Raw genomic sequence first — 16822 nt, 5'->3', positions numbered from 1 at the left:
CCACATGTCCCATGTTTACGTAGGTGAGGGGTGGTGCCAGGGTGGTTCTATGCAAATTTTGACCTCACAATAAGGGAGCTAGCCATTTTGAATAACATGGTACGGTGGCGCAGCAGGTAGTGTCGCAGTCACACAGCTCCAGGAACCTGGGGGTTGTGGGTTCGATTCCCGCTCCAGGTGACTGTCTGTGAGGAGTTTTGGTGTGTTCTCCCCATGTCTGTGTGGGTTTCCTCCCACAGTCCAAAAACACACGTTGGTAGGTGGATTGGCGACTCAAAAGTGTCCTTAGGTGTGAAAGTGTGTGTTGCCCTGTGAAGGACTGGCGCCCCCTCCAGGGTGTATTCCTGTCTTGCACCCAATGATTCCAGGTAGGCTCTGGACCCACCGTGACCCTGAACTGGATAAGGGTTACAGATAATGAATGAATGAATGTCCCCTTTAAATATCTAACGCTCATCTCCCTTCTCTTCTTATTGTGCTCTGTCTCTCTCTCTCTCTCACAGACCCACAACCTCCACATCAATAACCACTCCCACTCCAACACACACACACAGAGCGAGCTGCACTTTCTCTCTGCACATTTCTGTGCACACTCTGCACATTTCCTGTTGCAACTCACAAAAGCCATCTGTTTATAACGTTCTTGAACACAAGTGTTAATTTTTTTAAGCTTCATTGTCTGAGCTTTTTCAGATAATTGATCACAGAATATTATGTCTATTAATGTGATTACATTTTTAATCGACCGACAACCCTAAAATAAATATATGTGTGCAGATCTTACATTAATTCTTCACTTTTATATGTAAATATACATGCATTATTAAAAGCATATGTTTTAAAAAGCATCTTGATTAATCACAGAAAATGGTGCTATTAATTGTTACATCTGTTACATATCATTTTTCATTATTCTTTATTTATGACAGCCTTAATTTGAACTTTACCACTACTGTAGTCATACTCTTGTTTCATGTTTAGGTTTTGGCTAAGAGGAAAAAATCCTGACCTAATAGGTATATGGTCCAGACTTAATTTTTCCCTTCATGGTATACTGATAGGGGTTTGGAATCAAGGAGCTGAGGAGACAAAAATATGTGCTGAGATGCAACATTTAATTTTAACAAACAAAGACTGGACAAACCAGGAAAATAATCACAAGGAGAGAAATAAACAGGAATGCGAATACAACACCAATTCCAATGAAGTTGGGACGTTGTGTAAAACAAATAATACAGAATGTTTTGCAAATCCTTTTCAACCGATATTCAATTGAATACACTACAAATACAAGATATTTAATGTTAAAACGGATAAACTTTATTGTTTTTTTTTTCAAACATTCACTCATTTTGAATGAGGCATGCAACACGTTGGGACAACGTTGGGACAGGGGCAATGTTTACCACTGTGTTACATCACCTTTCCTTTTAACAACACTCAGTAAGCGTTTGGGAACTGAGGACACTAACTGTTGAAACTTTGTCTGTGGAATTCTTTCCCATTCTTGCTTGATGTACAACTTCAGTTACTCAACAGTCCGGGGGTCTCCGTTGTTGTATTTTGCATTTCATAATGCGCCACATATTTTCAATGGGAGACAGGTGTGGACTGCAGGAAGGCCAGTCTAATGCTTGCACTCTTTTACTACGAAGCCACGCTCTTGTAACACGTGCAGAATGTGGCTTGGCATTGTCTTGCTGAAATAAGCAGGGAAATCCCTGAAAAAGATGTTGCTTGGATGGCAGCATGTTGCTCCAAAACCTGTATGTACCTTTCAGCATTAATAGTGCCTTCACAGAACAAATTACCTACTCCATGGGCACTATCACACCCCGATACCATCAGAGATGCTGGCTTGTGAAATTTGCACTGATAACATTAGACAGTCCCTTTCCTCTTTGGCCGGAGGACACAACGTCCATTATTTCCAAAAACAATTTGAAATGTGGACTCATCAGACCACAAGACTCTTTTTCACTTTTCATCAGTTCATCTCAGATGAGCTTGGGCCCAGAGAAGCCAGTGGCATTGTTGATATATGGCTTTCACTTTGCGTGGTAGAGTTTTAACTTGCAGTTGTTGATGGAGTGACAAACTGTGTTCACTGACAGTGGTTTTCTGAAGTGTTCCTGAGCCCATGTGGTAATATCCGTTACAGAATGGTGTCAGTTTTTAATGCAGTGCCTCCTGAGGTATCGAAGGTCACAGGAATTCAATGTTGGTTTTTGGCCTTGCCGCTTACTTGCAGAGTTTTCTCCAGATTCTCTGAATCTTTTGATGATATTATGGACTGTAGATGATGAAATCCCTAAATTCCTTGCAATAACCCTATAGGATTCAGTTGAATCAGATTTGACCGTTCAATACAAAGATTCAAAGCTCATATAGCCTATTTTATTTTTATACTACACAACATTAAAATCAATGTGTAAACAATTGAGAGATAATAATAAAATCTAAATTAACAAACAAAATGACTTGAGATTATTTTAATTATCTAACATTTAATTATTTTTAGATTAAATGGAAAATAGGGCGGCACAGTGGCGCAGCAGGTAGTGTTGCAGTCACACAGCTCCAGGGACCTCCATGGTCCTCCAGGTACTCCTGTTTCCTCCCATAGTCCAAAATGACACTTTGGTAGGTGGATTTTTATTAGCAAGTCATCAAATAACGCTAGAAATACACATTAGTTACATTATAATTCTTCATTAAAATGTGATCCTTGTGCATGTTTTGTAAGCTTTTGACAGTTCAAAATAAGAATACTAATCTAAAAGAAAAAACGAACAAAATACAAACACAAGAGAAGAGCAATACAATGAGTAGGACAAATACAAATGTCAGACAACCAGAGAGCTAGAATACAGACTATAAAAGGATACACAAAATAAGACACACTGGACTCCAATTAAGACATGTGAGACACACAAGGGCAGGCTGATCACATGACAATGGATCACAAGGGCAGGAATATCACATGACCAGAAACAAAACCAAAACAAGGCATGAGGAAAACAACTGAGAATATCTTACAGATAGATACAACCATGAGAACCTTCCCACTGATTAGGACCTTAGGAGGGGATCTGAAGGCCTTACATTTTAGACTAACACCAACATTTAGCATTTTCAAACCATGAGAAAAAGCAAACCATTAACTTCCTACTAAAATATTATGTGGGCAAATGTGGTAACACATGATGTATGATTCCACATCCTGGTTTGTTAAATATATAAAAATTAAATAGAATTTTGTGGACACGATTCCTTGCACAGGCATCATGAATTATCTTTACAAAAAAGAATGAAACTAGGACACTCCAGAGCAGCTGCATAAGCCTAAGTTCATCATGCACAAAGTGTGGTCTAGAGCGGTCTGAATCCTCGCATCATAGGTCTGATGACCATTCAACCACATCCTGAATGTAGTCTCAGCCACAGGCCCTCCACCCACAAGGTGATGGACAGTCTGATATTTTCAGCGCATTAATCCGGCCTCATTGTTAAGATTCTGCCAGTTGCATTCTGACTGGCTATCTGCCTCCTTTTACATGTCATGCCAGACTTATGATTGGTTCTCTTATGTGTCAGTCAAACGTTTCCTACAGTAGTAGGCAATTCTTGGCAATGTAAAATGGAGAAAGGTACCCGAAATCGTTACTGAGACCATTACTGAACTCAGTAACATTCTCATGTCTGAAATCATAAGATTCTCACAACAATGTTGCATTAACAAAGATAAATATAAAGACTGAATGAGTGTGTGCATGTGTTTGTTGTTTCATCCAGTTGTAGTCTACAATGCCAACAGTATAGCACAGAATACGTAGTGTTACATATAATACAGACATATAAGTGCTTACACACACACACACAAACCTAGCTACACCCACAAGGTCCTGGAAACAGAGAAGATGAGACGAGAACTGACCTTTGAGAAAGATTCTAGATATGTAAACAACTGAATCAGAGAGAGAGAGAGAGAGAGAGAGGAGAGAGAGAGGAGAGAGAGAGAGAGAGAGAGAGAGAGAGAGAGAGATTTTAGTCTGTTGCTTATTTTAATCGCAGTCTCTAAGGACATACCCAACTATAAAAGGCAAAAGTCTTTCCAGGCCTAGTGTGTGTGTGTGTGTGTGTGTGTGTGCATGTGTTTCCAGGCTAGTTTATGGTTGCATATAATAATATATATTTTTAATATAATGCACTTTACATTTCAAAGAAATATACACCAATCAGCCATAACATTATGACCACCTGCTTGGTTCTACCCTCGCCGTCCATTCTCTCAACTAACCACTTAAAAGTGTTATGGCAACTGTCTAAGTGGCAACAGGAAGGAAGACTAGTTCCAAAATGATTCTCAGGCCCAAGAAGAAATCAGAGGAATAAAGATACAGTCTTCACTCAAAAACCCAGACAACCCCAATCTGGCATCTTATACTATACGTATTTCTGTTATCTTGTTTTCTCTTGTCAGCATAATGTTTGCAGACGGTTAGGTCACGTTTTCCACTCAGGATGTTTTTCAACATATTCATTAGACTTCTCTAATCTATCCAGGGACCCTACTTCTCTAATCTAACTACAGAAGTGCATTGTTAAGCACTTTAAGGTCCTGAGCTTAAATGTATTTTCTAAGTAGTGTCCATACATGTCTCTGAGACTGAAGTGAACATTTAAATTTTCTGTGTGTACTGCATTTAATTAATTATAACAAGTAAGCAAAATGTTTTTTTTTCCACTATATGATATATTTAGAGAATTCACAAGCATTATTTTTCTGCACAAAAAAACTGCAGCTGTTTTCTCTAGATCCCGCTACAGTAATGGAAAACTTTAATCAGCTGAGGGGAGAGAGGGGAAAAAAAGAGGGCAAATTGGGTGAATACTAAATGATTTAGAAGATAAACAGGATTCTGAGCTTCTAAGGTCTGATATTAACAAAATGCGCACAAATGCACTCCAGAAATGTGCCTCAGCTCATTTAAAACTAAAGAATAACACGACAAATCTTTTCAAACTTTGACCAGTGGATTCTCCCATTGGAACATGAACAATAAATTGTGATTAAAATGTGTGTGCCGACAACAATGATTGAATCTATGCATTTATGAGATTATGTCCAAAAAAGAAAACGATGAAGGTAAATATATGAAATAATTTCTACCACAATACACAGTCAAGTTTGTAAACTGTAAAATGTAAACTGTGCAGAAACCAGGTATTCTGATGTATCACCACCATGTTGTTAATTCTGGGCATTGTTGTAAACTGAATGAATATACAAATCAGCCATAATATTAAAGCCACCTTCTTGTTTCTATGCACACTGTCCATTCTCTCAGTTCCACTGACCACACACTGTTAGAAAAACTCTCACTATGGTGGCATCCTCAAGTGAACATTTACGCACATTCATTCATTATCTGTAACCACTTATCCAGTTTAGGGTCACGGGGGGTCCAGAGCCTACCTGGAATCATTGGGCACAAGGCGGGAATACACCCTGGAGGGGGCGCCAGTCCTTCACAGGGCAACACAGACACACACTCATACCTACGGACACTTTTGAGTCGCGAATCCACCTACCAACGTGTGTTTTTAGACTGTGGGAGGAAACCGGAGCACCCGGAGGAAACCCATGCGGACACGGGGAGAACAAATCAACTCCTCACAGACACTCACCCGGAGCAGGAATCGAACCCACAACCTCCAGGTCCCTGGAGCTGTGTGACTGCGACACTACCTGCTGCGCCACCGTGCCGCCCTATAATTTAATTAGATAATAAATTAGATTTGTGTTGACTTCATACGCCCCATTTCATCTCCAGGACTTAAATGATGGACCTTAGACCAGGGATGTCGAACCAAATCCATGCAGGACCGGTGTGGGTGATCCACTGATTAAGAACAGGTGGAATGTGGCATCGCTTCTGCTTGGTTGGAAAGAAAACCTGCACACACACCGGCCCTCTGCGGATTTGGTATTACACCCCTGCCCTAGACTGAACAGAAGACTTGCAAATGGTAGACAGGGACCAAGAAAAACTTATAAAGAGATACAATGTAAAATCCAAGGTCAAGATACTTGTCATGTTTGATTAGGCTCAAGTAGAAGGACCTAAGTTTGAGATAGAATTTTACACAGTGCCTAATCTGGAAATAAACAAAAAATACACAGAATACACAACCATAATTGACCCTAAACTGATGTGTGGAGACAGCAACACACATATAAAACCAGACAAAGAAACTGAAACCAAGGGGGTATATATACACAGGGTCACAGACAAGGAACACCTGGGAAGTATAATGAGAGGGCAGAACCACATTTGGGAATAAGGCATGGGGACATGGGAGGAGCCAAAAAAAAGCCATATGCTGAGAAAGTAAAAAACACAAGAAACACTCAATGACAGACCAGGTAAGCACTAACATGTAGAAGCATGACAGTACATTAGTGTCTTAACGAGTGGTGTCAATAAAAAATGTAATCAAGGTAATCACAACTTTCTGTGATTGATGTGAATCATGATCAATTGCAAGTTAAAATGCTAGTTTTGAAAGTGTTTGTTCCAAAAATGCAGAGATGGTCTGGTTACAAAATATCAGATGTACAACAAACCATGGTAATATGGAAGATATGCAAGAAGCACAACAAGCAGTTCCACAGCCAGTTTTGAAAGCTCTAACCCAACCAGACTGTTTCTGACCCAGCATCCCAATTATTTGTTACTGTTTTGTTATTTACTGTGACACTTTAGGGGCTTTTAAAACAAGACTAGGCACGCCTAGATTAGCCAGATCTCCATTAGCCACTGTCACAGAGGTGTTTCTGGCATTTCAATAACAGGAAAGCCCAAAATAAATACACTTGTCATTGGAAGGTCTGGAGAGGCTTTGGTGCGTCATATCAATGTCTTTGTTTACATGTGGTTTTTATTGTGTGATTGGGTTTTACAGAAAATGTGGAGTACAGGACTAATAAATGTATTACCTCAGCCAGTTACTTCAGTGGGAATAATAAAATAAAACGTTATTATAAACTATTAGAACAACTATTGTTGTACCTGATGTCTTCGTTCATCTCACTGTTATTATGCAGGGACAGTCCTAATTGATCTATCTGCTACAGCCAAAATACATACTCTGAATAGAAAGATTAAGTGTTAAGGTGTCTGTGCGCAACTACAATAAAGCAATTTTACAATAATGAGTTTTATAAACACACTAACACCACAAAATGTCTTCCCGCCATTTCCCTTTTAATTATTTCAGGCAAAGACACCCACTCATGCGAAATAAGACAAACTGAGAAGTCCTTCACTCCCTGTGTTCCTACTCGCGCATGCGCGTTTCAACATTAGGAGACTATCAGGCAGACTGAGCCACACCCATACCCTCCACACCCACACCCACAATGGAGTCCAATTGCAAGGAAAGGCGATTCTGTAAATCAAGAACGCCCATAACAGGAACGCCCACTTATCTTTCATTGGTAGATATGTCAGAAAATGGCTTCTCATTGGCTGAGAAAACTTAAAGGTGAAACCGCATCAGACCAATGACTACACAACACAGACATTACTCATTCTAAACTAGCAATGTTTCTATATTTAATGTTACACAATAATAATTTCACGTTGATTGTAAATGCTGTATATGGTTATAACTCCGTGTGTATGTGTGTGTGTGTGTGCGTTCTCCACCAGTGCTTAATTTGAGCTGGATCCTGCCGGAACAAGATCTAGCATGTCTCAAATTTGTATTGAATGTGTTACCTGGATCCGGCAGCGTTGTGTGAACTGGAGAGTCAAACTCCTCAGCAGAATCAATCAGAATCTTCTTTTCAGTTCGGGGCGGGACTTGTCCAAACAGTGTATTTCTCCCAGTGAGTTCAGATTCATAGAGAGGCATTAATACACATTAATACACAATTGTTCACAGGTGTTTCGCAGTGTGGACTTTACCAAAATAAATAAAAAGTTTTACACGATAATCGTGCGTTCCAGATCCTTTACATTTCATGTGCATTTGCTGGATCAGCCAAGTCTCTGTGTGCCCTTATCTCATTATTTACAAATTAAACACTGCTCACTCAGCAATGTTACTGTCCCTTTAACACCCAAGCCCACCCACAACTGACGTCAAACAAGGGGCGTTCCCGGTGAGGCGTGTTTGCATCACAGAAACGCCCTCAGTTGGTGCTGCAATTCGACCCTTTTCGACTGAGCAGTTCTCGTTCCTGCTCGAGCACGCGCTTTGTGTGGGTGGGGTGGGGTGGGGTGGGGTGAGGTGGCGTGTGTGTGTGTGGTGGGTGTTGGGGGTGTGGGGGGTGTGAGCCAGTCAGTAAGGGAAAATGTGTCATCTAGGCCTGCCTGACCGGCAATAATGATTTAGATTTGCTATATATTCTGAACTTTGTTTTTGTGATATTTTATGGTTTATTTGTCACACTATTTTATACAAAATTATAATCTCGGTGAGTTACTGTTTTCTACAAAATGTCCAAATGTTTACTGATTTGTTTTGTTCTACAAATATTTATACAAAATTACAACTTTTATTCAAATTTACAAACATTTCTACAATTTTTTTCCAACAGTATGCTATCAAAATAAATTAAATATTTTTAAGTGTTTTGTAAAATTGACAAAATATCATTATTCAAATATACCCTAAAAAATAGTGATAATATTTTAGGGCCCTATAGCCCACCCCATCTCCACATTTGAAAGTAAAAACAGAAAAATGTACTTGAATTATCTACAATGCATTTTACAATGCTTCTGTCACCTTTCTTTAGACAAATGTGACAAACCTGGAATCTCATGAGCTCTATGTTCACAGAAGAAATAAAATTCTGTTTCAAAGAAAAGAGCCCCGTACCTACCATCACATACAGAATATCCTCATTTATATTTTGGGGGCAGCTTTGCTGCGTCTAGCAAGGGGTGCCTTGAATCTCAGCAGGGCACATTGAAAACTCAATACTATCAAGGCATTCTGCAGGGAACCATACTGCCAAGGGTGTGCCTCAGGTCATGGATTTTACAACAGTACCAAAACAACAGCTAAAAGTACTCAAAAATTACTAACAACAAAAGACTATACAATTCTGAGATGGCTGACTATAAGACCAGATCTGAATCATGCCTTCTGAAGAAGGAACAGAACAAATTTGAGACAGCAAGAACAGTTTGCTCAGGAAAAGTGGGCGTTAATTTAGTCTTGTGTTTGCATTGTCTTCCGGGGCACATTGGTACAACAGGTAGTGTCGCTGTCACAAACCCCAGGTAATGTCCTGGGGCTGTGGGTTTGAGCCCCACTCTGAGAGACTGTCTGTGAGGAGTTTGGTGTGGTCTGCCTGGGTTTCTTCCGGATGCCCGTTTCCTTCCATGATCCAGAAACACATTGTTAGGTGGCACATTGGAGACTCAAATGTTTCCATAAGTGTTAGTGTGTGAGTGAATATTTGACGGTGTGTTGCTTTGCAATAGACTGGTTCCCCCACCAGGGTGTTCACGCCTTGTGCCCAGTGACTTCGAGTAGGCTCCAAACACACTGTAACCCAGAACTGGGTAAGAGGTTACGCTCTCAGTGCTGCAGTGACACTGATGTGGTGGTGGTGTGATATGGTGCTTTTCCACCACATGGGTCCGGCTCTACATGACCCGACTCGACACGGCTCAGCATGCTTAAAGCTTGTCGCTTTTCCACGGGCAGGGCTCCTTTGTGAAACTGACCTGGTGACATCCCAAAACCCTGTCTCTAACTGGAATCGCTGATTTTAAAATCCACAACAACTGTGGCGGTAAAGTTAGGTGCTGTTTACTCATCGTCCATTCCCATGTTGTTTTAGTTTTTTGGAGTGAACACTCCCCAGTTTTCACAGATCAGTTTTACTTCTTTTTTTTTTTATTATTCTTTATTTTGAGAGACAATCACATCTTCACTTGTAACTATCTTCTGGATCCATTTTGTTTCTAAGAGACAGCGCTTCTGCTGTTTTATATGATCTTCAAATATACAAATCCAGACCTGCTTTACATCAACTGGAACTGTGTGAAAAGGGTATTTGGTTTCAAATACCTGGGCACATATCTTACGGAAAGCCTCTCTTGAGCCACCAAAACTACTGCAGTAGTGAACAAGGCATGACACTGACTCCTGAGAACCCTCAGTAAAAAAAACCTGCAATAGGAACTTCTGGTGTCTTACTACTGTTGCTCCATTGAAAGTGTGCTAACATACTGCATCTCCACGTGGTACACTGCAGCAGACAGGAAAGCCTTTCAGTTCAACCTAGAAGATCACACTAATAACCTCTGGAAAACGATCCATCACTTCACAGACAAAAAGACTTTGTTTTGAACAAAAAAAAAACAGTTTTTAACCCAGTGCAATAAGAGAACTGAACACTGCACAAATCTGACAGCGCAGTGGCCAGTTTATAATGTGCAATACTATATGCTCAGATTTATGTTACAACATGCAATATACTTTAATAATGTTGTTGCCTTGCTGCTACATTCATTATTCCACACACTCTATTATCTTTATATTAGACTTCATATTTATATAGTTTTGTATTATTTAGCCTTTATCTTGCACTTTAGCATGTGCTATTCAACAAATAATCCTTATTTAATCATGAAGTGGATTTGATGACTTGTTATTTTTGGGTAACATCTTGTTAATTGCACTGTAAGGATTGCTCAGTTCTCTGCCCTCTTCTGATCTATGTGAGCAACAGAATTACGTCCACTCCACCACCCTCTTCCTTTATATAATGCATTTGCAACTTTAGATACTGGAAGTGTGCTAACTGTCTGAAGCAGAACAAGTTATGCTCATTGGCTCAAAGTCTGCATTTTGAAAATTCTCAACACTTACCCTGTGTTCAAACTGGCAGTGATTTTCTGTGTCTTGTCGCAGAGGTGTCTGACTGGTAATTGCTTGGAAGCATTTCTGAACTCAAGCTCAACTTTGATGGCCACAGATTCGCTGATGCCAGCTGAGAGCATGGCGTAGTGCGATTTACAGGCTTGTAGGTACAGTCAAATTTTGTCGGTTAAAACTCACCAGAAATACAAACAGTTTCAGATATGCTTCTCCACAATTTGTCTTTATTTTGTTTGTTAGATTTTTTGTTTACACACATGTAAATATATTTATTGTAAGTGATGTGGACATTTGACACATTGACAAAATTTTCTTTTTAATTTCTAGTAGGAACAGTTGCTCTGTAGTGGAAGCAAACACCTGTTTACAAGCTTAATTTCTATTGGTTATTCCACATTGCCTCACCCCTAATTTTTATAGCTAAACTTCACACAAATTCATTGCATCACTGACTCAACCCACTTTGCATTTCCAGCCTTCGCACTTCCTTGTGTTACGGGTGTTATAACAAATTCTCATGGACAATGAGCAAACGCGTCAAATTGCTGCCAGTGTGAATGCAACGTTATCCTTAACTTTAATGACATGGCTGTAAAACCTTCTGTAGTTTTCAGTCTTTTTTAATCCTTCCTTTCTTTAAAACATATTTTAAAACATCTTTTTCCCACTTTCGTAATATTGCACAACTGCACCATATGCTCCCATCTAAAGATGTTGAAATCAGGGTTCATACATTAATCTGAACCTAGATATACTATAGCAACGTCCATTTCACTGGCCTTCCTAACAGATTCATACACAGTTGCCAGTATATTAAATACTCTGCTAGAGCTTTCTTATTCCAAAAATTCAGCTCATATCACACTAATCCTACATCAGCTGCACAGGGTATGTGTCCCAGTCTTGTTCTCATTTTAGAGCTCTCTTGCTGAAATATAATTCTCTACATGGTCTGGCACCAGTCTGTGAACTTCTACACCACTACATCATCTACATCCTGCACAATCATTAATGCTACAGAGTGTTGATCAGACTACACGTCTTTCACAATGTTCACAATGTCAGATTAACGCTCTAAAACGTCGGTCGGGAGACACGCAACACTTCACGTTTGACACGGACCATTCTTAGTTTGCATAATTGCATGATATTTTTCCGAAAAGAAGACGAAAAAACGATTGTTGACCTGTTGAGAAAAGGACATTCTATCCTGCAAAGTATGGGCTTTCTATCCTGCGAAGAGAGACCTTGAGGTAATATGCTAATACGTCCAGATCATGTCCGCAGTTTCGTTTTTCCAATTGACAGCTGCAGGAGCAGCGAGAAGGGCAACGCTGCAGGCCAGTGGGCACGAGTAAAGGGCGGAGCATATGTCAAACATTTCGACTGCAGCCAATTACACAAGCGATTCTTGAGGGCAGTCACTTTTTATTAAGCCAATCACTAGCCAGTGTTAGCTGTCCATCATTTTTTTTAATGCAGCCAATGGCGTTCACGTCCTGTCCTACAGGGGTTTGTTTTGCAGCCGGAAAAGAATGGCGGAGAAGCACTAAGTTGAAACGTCAAATTACAGCTTTGTTTTAGGTATAACTTCACTAACTTAGGTATAACTACACAGAATGTTTAGACAGAAAATCTGCTAGAACAGTAACTTATATTTATCAAGTGTTGAGTCAGTACCGCTATAACTAGAAAGAGAGGTTTGCTTAGAGTATGTTAGTGCTAGAGTGACCAGACGTCCTCTTTTACCCGGACATGTCCTGTGTTTTAAACTTAAAAAAATGTCAGAGGGGAATTTCACAAACGTCCGGGATTTTGTTTTTCCAGAGCTCACATAGAATTTTGTTTGGTTCGCTTGAGTGAGAAGGGGGCGTGGTGAAGTAGCCTAAAATCTTCTGATTGTTGTCGGATAGTTGTCCACCCCCCCTTGTAACCACTTATATTATTTCTTTGAACGGACTGAACTATTTTACAATGTACTAAAATTGTTATTACTTAAGTAAATGGTTTACATTGAAAGAATAATACACAGGTATGTAGTTCTGCTTCAAGAGTAAAAGCTTGGAAGTAATTTTGAAATTTTTTTACATATTGCTGAATATGGAGTCTGCATTACAGAAAGACCAGTTTATAGATTCTGAAATTGACAGAAGATAAAAATGGACTTACTCTAATATACTTTTCTGTGGAGAAACATTGTTTGTTTATTTTTCTTTAAATAGTGAGAGATCATCATGAAGCACCAAAATAACTACGGCACCAAACATCCCCACAGACTTCAGCAAAATAGGGTATAGCCTAGGGTGACCAGATCTGAGATGGTGAAAAAGAGGACACGTCTCGGCGGGGGGTTGATGAGCTCTTGCCCCTTGCTGCTGTTGAATGCTTAGCTGAACTTATGTGTGCTTTTAGGTCCTTTACACCTTTATTTGCTACACAAAACATGGGAATTTCTTTTTTAATTCATCTGAGAACTTACATTTATGTTTCGACATAGCTGCTCGAGATGAGGGTAGGTACATGAGCTTTGCCTGACGTTAACAAGGACTACTGACGTGCAGACTGACCAATTAAATGTTTACAGAGAAGGTTATGACCAATAACTGTCAGACCGTCCAATCAGAAGATTTTAGGCTACTTCACCCCGCCTCCTTCTCACTCAAGCGAACCAATCGGAGTAGGGGAGGGCGGGACTAGTTTGTGAACGAAGCGCTCCTTGAAGTTCTATGTAAGCTCTAGAAAAACAAAATCCCAGACGTTTGTGAAATTCCACCCGGACATTATTTTAAGTCTAAAAAAGAGGACATGTCCGGGTAAAAGAGGACGTCGGGTCACCCTAGTATAGCCCCAAGTCTCGCCACTAACACACAGTCAGTGTTCTCCTCGGGATGAGCTCCTATTTCATTGTATTAGCCACTTAAATCCATGAAGCCAAATAAAACTGATGAACTTTATCACAGTTGAGGCTTGTTGTAATACGCCTTTATAGATGGGCATGTATGTGTCATGTAGCCTGATAAATGATGTTGTATATTCTGTTCTCTTTTGCTGCAAAGTCAGAACATTCTTGCCCTATGTACAACTATGTATGTTGCATAAGTACTGAGCAGCCTCAGCTACAGTATCAGCTGAGAGATACAGAAAGGCCTGTTTACTGTGAGTGACCTCCAATGAACACAGACCCTATTCATGTTTGTATCAGAACAAGAAAATCTTAGTCTGACCTTAAAAAGAAGACATGAACACACACACACACACACACACACACACACACACACATGTCTTTAAGGTTCAGTATTAGAAAGATAGTTATGTTGAGGCAGGGCCTGACCTGAATTTTAAAAACATGTAAGTAGGATTGTGGCAGATTGTGTGCACCCTACTAAAATACATAAGAAAGCCTGTCCATTGTGAGGCTTACCAATATCCCGGGGCAGTTATGTCCACTCACACAAGACTAGCCTACTTCTCTATATGAAGAAATCTATACCCAAAATATTGACGTTATAGGAGAAGGAAAAACTTTCTTAACTTTCAGTGGAAGTCAATGCTAAAATGTTTTATTACAAGTAATTTTGGAGTATTTTTATTGGCCCATTCACCATGAAATTTGTACACAATGTGAAGGACAGCTGCTGTGTTCAATTGATGTAGTATACTAAACACTGCCAAAAATATTTTTTTAAATATGACTTAAGTAAATATAAACTGTTTATACTAATTGGATCAAAAGCACACACAGTGTATTCGCTTGTTCTGTTCATTGTGTCTCCAAAATGAACACAGTGTTGCTAAAAAAAAAAAAAAATTAGTCACCTGTATTTATCATGAAGTCAAAACCAAAGCACCCAGAGCACATCCTGCTGTTCAGTGAGGTCATAGACTTGGTCCGTGTGGTTTAGTGAGACATAAAACTGAACGAAACCTCACTGTTTGGCTGTATGCAGCAGTCAGCCACTTTAGACTACTGCATGATAAGTTTAAAATGAATAACTAGTAGAGCCTACTATTTATGAAATTAATTTAACAAAACAATTTTTTCTTGCTGGGTTAAAATTCCTTAAAGTCTGACTATTCTGTCTGTTCATATTTATCAGTAATGCATATTTTTTGTGACTGTCTGTGAGTTTGGTGTGTTTTATTTAGGCAAATAAAAGTTTTAAAGAGTTGTTTTAAATGCACACATGCAATTTTTTAATCTCACAAGAAAATCTTTTCTCAACATTCTGGCCTTAATACACACACACACACACACACACACACACACACACACACAGAAAGAAATTCTATTTCATGTCCAAACATTATTTCCTATCAATATCGTGTGGTGAGGGAACCGATGTTATGAGTCGTTATGAATTACTGGAAGTTGTAAATTTTGCAATCAGTATTGCGTAATTTTCTCAAACACCATACTGATATATGGCCAAAGGCTTTTACTGATTCAAAATCATATGACGGTCCAACAATACTTAATGCTTGTGACGTCCTTTTAATTTAAGCTATGTGTGAAATGTTGAACATTGTGTCCACAAATGGAATTCACAAATATACAGATTTTGTAAATACTGGAAAAAATAATGAAGAAAGCTACATTTTATTAAGAGTGTAGGATTTGCTGAAATACTCTTATGCAACTTCCTATTACAAAACATTGATGTGAAATGGAGATCTTTTGAATTCCGAACACCATACTCTTTTGTGTTCCCGCTCACTTTTTTAACTTCATGAGCAGCATTTAGTGAAATGACTCCCTCTAGTGGACAAACACACAACATTTCTAACGGACATTTGTAGACTGGGCACAACTGTGCATCCGTTAAAAGGTTTGTAGCACAGTAATATAAGCCCACATAATAAAATCTAAGCAACGTAATGGATGCCTTGGCAAATTAATAAATGCCTGTGCTTTAGTAGTGTAATAAGTATTTCTGGAAGAATATACAGTTATGCCCAAAATCTACGAGTTGATGTTACCTTGTCTGTTGTCTGTGGATGTCTTTCTTTTAAATATTTACGAATGTCCATTACTCCCTGTGAAACATTAACAGGCTCATAAATCAGCAGCTGCTGAAGCTTTCGGAAAGAGTCTGGGGCATTATGGGAAATGTAGTGCGAATGGGAAATTTTTGTGAATTTGCATGTCATGTAGTGCTCAGCAATCCTGGATAAATTTGAGTGCTTTGCTGCTGTGATTTTAGTGGGGCACAGCAATATTTTGGGTATATTGAATTTAGTCATTGTGCATTTAAGTAACTTAGAGTGGTTTGATGGGAAATACTTCCTTAAAGAGATGCCATTTCTTTACAGTGGTGATGATAGGAACCAGACGTTGCAATGTAACTCACTATACACAACCACAGTACACTACATATTGTATTTAGAGGGTAGAGTCAGTTTCCTAGATTTAGCGAATGCATTTGGCTCAGTGCCACAAACTCATGCGGAAAGCCTTTGAATTTTTCCAGGTGCCAGATAAGGTTACTATGCTTGTTAAAGCATATTTTTAACATTAATTTTTGCTTTTGTACAGGGGAATTTGTTACATCATGGCAGTGGTTAGAAATGGGTATATTGGCTGGATGTACGATTTCATCATTAGCATTTACGATGGGGATGGAAGTAGTAATCAGGGCCTATAAGTGGGTCGTAGATGAGGAGAGGTTGCATGATGGTACTCTGCTTCCCCCAATCAGGGCTTACATGGATGACATGACAAACCTGACGACTACTGTGCTTTGCACACAGCGGTTGCCGGGGAAGTTAAATGATAATCTAAGGTTGGCTAGGCTGAAAGTTAAACCAAGTAAGTCTAGAAGTCTGTCAATTGTCAAAGGAAAACTTGTACAGGAAAATTGGAAGGAGAAATGATTTCTACAGTACTGGAGAGACCAGTGAATTGTTTAGGTAG

The sequence above is a fragment of the Hoplias malabaricus genome, chromosome 1, assembly GCF_029633855.1.
Source record: "Hoplias malabaricus isolate fHopMal1 chromosome 1, fHopMal1.hap1, whole genome shotgun sequence".
Taxonomy (NCBI): Eukaryota; Metazoa; Chordata; class Actinopteri; order Characiformes; family Erythrinidae; genus Hoplias; species Hoplias malabaricus.
The sequence above is the reverse complement of the archived record's forward strand: the minus strand, read 5'-3'. Positions refer to the sequence as shown.